We start from the raw sequence: 2,535 nt of genomic DNA, 5'->3' as shown, positions 1-2,535 counted from the left end.
AAACCTGCCAAGGGCTGCTCATCCACTCAAGTGTTTTATTTTATTTAATTAATTAATTTATTTATTTTTTTATTTTTTTATTTTTTGCAGTTTTTGGCCAGGGTTGGCTTTGAACCCACTACCTCCGGCATATGGGGTCAGCACCCTACCCCTTTGAGCCACAGGCGCTGCCCTCAAGTGTTTTATTTTTATTGACTCAAATCATATTGTCTTGGTCTGTCAGCCATTCAAGGTTTCTTTTCCTCCTGCAAGTTCCGTGTTGAGGATCTAGTGAACATGAACTACTTTTTTATTTTTGAGACAGAGTCTCAAGTGTGGCCCTGGATAGAGTGCTGAGGTGCCACAGATCACAGCAATCTCAAACTCCTAGGCTTCAGTGATTCTCTTGCCTCAGCCTCCCAAGTAGCTGGGACAACAGGCGCCTGCCACAACGCCAGGCTATTTTTTGGCAGTAGTTGTCATTGTTGTTTGGCAGGCAGAGGCTGGATTCGAACCTGCCAGCTCCCGTGTATGTGGCTGGTGCCCTAGCCGCTGAGATACAGGTGCCGAGCCGACCTGAACTACTTCTGCCTGTCCTTCCCCACCACTGTCTATCCAGTGTTTCATCACTCTGAAATGAAACCACAGCTGACTGCTGCGTAACAGGTACCTGCCCCATGAGAGTGTGTCCTGTAAGAGCACAGACCTAGGAATGGTTTCATTGCTCAGTCACCTCTTAAAACTTCACACCTAACAAAGTTGAAAACATGCAGACCAAGGACACAGAGGGGACCACTAGCTAGGGTGGGGTGGGGCAAGGGTACTTGTGAAGGGAGAAGGCCTCTGATGAGGCAGCCACATCCCAGAACAGCTATGCTCGCTGTTCTGCCTTTGCGAGTGCAAGTCAGGCAAGCCCTGGGCTGTCTGCTTGAGTTTCTCCTGGAGCCCCCGGAGCTGGCTTTGGCCCCAGTCGATGCGGTTCTAAAGGCTGGCGATGTCTGCGGCCAGCTGTAGGCCATCCCGAAGCTAGCTTGGGGCTGCCGTAGACTGTGAGGAACCAGGATTCCGAAGCAGTTCAGGGGATCCTGGGGTTCCTCAGAGGACTCTTGCTCTGGGGTCTTAGTGGGGCCCTTGCGCCTGCGCAAACCTTCCTCATGGGGTCCCACTCCTCTGGAGTCTGGGCGCCAGCTCTCACCACCCTGAACTTCTGGAGTCCATCCTGGGCCTCACTGGCAGGGACGCAGACCTGGGCTCCATACGGGAAGCACACTGCAGGGGTCCTACAGACTTGGCGCCCATGGCATAGCGAGCTTTGGCGAGCGAGAGCCATCCCTCCTCCACCCAGGCATTCAACACCGCCCTCTTCTCCTCCAGCTCCTCTGGGTCCACGAGTAGCTGCAGGCGCAGCGAGTCCAGCTCTGCTCTCAGGTCCGGCGCAGCATGGACACGCGTCCGGTATCAGGTGGGCTGACTGACTCACGCCTGGCTATTTTTGTTGTTGCTGCAGTTGTCATTGTTTAGCAAGCCTGGCCTGGGTTGAAACCTGCCAGTCCCAGTGTATGTGGCCAGCGCCCTAAACACTTGAGCTACGGACAGAGAGCCAATCCATTTATTTTGAGTTAATTTTTGTGGAAAGTGCAGTTTAGGTCCACATCCTTTTGTTTGTTTGTTTTTATTTTTGTTTTGCTGATGGGTGTCTGATGGCTCCAGCATCATTTGTTGAAAAGGCTATCCTTCTTCCATTGAATTAGTTTTGCACCTTTGTCAAAAATCAGTTGGGCGCTTTTGTATGGGTTTATTTTTGAGTTCTCTGTTTTGTTCCATTGATCTATGTGTCTGTCCCTCCAATACCACACTGTCTTGATTGCTGTAGTTATACAGTACACCTTAATCTTGAGGACAGTGATTATTCCTCTTTATAATAAAAGCACTCTGTTTTAGGTCGGGCACAGTGATTCACACCTATAATCCTAGCACTCTGGGAGACCTAGGCGGGTGGATTGCTTGAGCTCAGAAGTCAGAGACCAGCCTGAGCAGGAGTGAGACCCCGTCTCTACTAAAAATAGAAAAACTAGCGGGGCATTGTGGCTGGTGCCTGTAGTCCTAGCTACTTGGGAAGCTGAGGCAAGAGGAACACTTGAGTTCAAGTGTTTGAGGTTGCTGTGAGCTATGATGATGCCATGGCACTCTACCCAGGACACTGAGTGAGACTCTGCCTGAAAAATAAAATAAATAAATAAATACATACATAAATAAGTAATTGTTTTAGCTACATTCTAGGACCTGTGCCTTGCCTTGCATTTAATTTCATTTCATTTTTTGACATACAGTTTCACTCTGTTGCCCTCGGTAGAATGCGGTAGCATCATAGCTCACAGCAATGTCAAACTCTTGGGCTTGAGCAATCCTTTTGCTTCAGCCTCCCATGCAGCTGGGACTACAAGCGCCTGCCAAAATGCCCAGCTAGTTTTTCTATTTTTAGTGGAGACACGGTCACACTCTTGGTCAGGTTGGTCTGGAACTCATCAGCTCAAGCAGTCCTCTCGCCTCGGTCTC

General features: G+C 49.7%; 1 pseudogene; it reads right to left on the bottom strand.

Annotated features, from left to right (window-relative positions):
* Nucleotides 1–774: 774 nt before the first annotated feature.
* LOC100943388 lies at nucleotides 775–1,422 on the bottom strand (annotated as a pseudogene).
* Between the last annotated feature and the right edge of the window lie 1,113 nt (nucleotides 1,423–2,535).

The sequence above is a fragment of the Otolemur garnettii genome, unplaced genomic scaffold (assembly GCF_000181295.1).
Source record: "Otolemur garnettii isolate 467f Iridium unplaced genomic scaffold, OtoGar3 scaffold00153, whole genome shotgun sequence".
NCBI classification, from domain to species: Eukaryota; Metazoa; Chordata; class Mammalia; order Primates; family Galagidae; genus Otolemur; species Otolemur garnettii.
The sequence above is the reverse complement of the archived record's forward strand: the minus strand, read 5'-3'. Positions and strand labels throughout refer to the sequence as shown.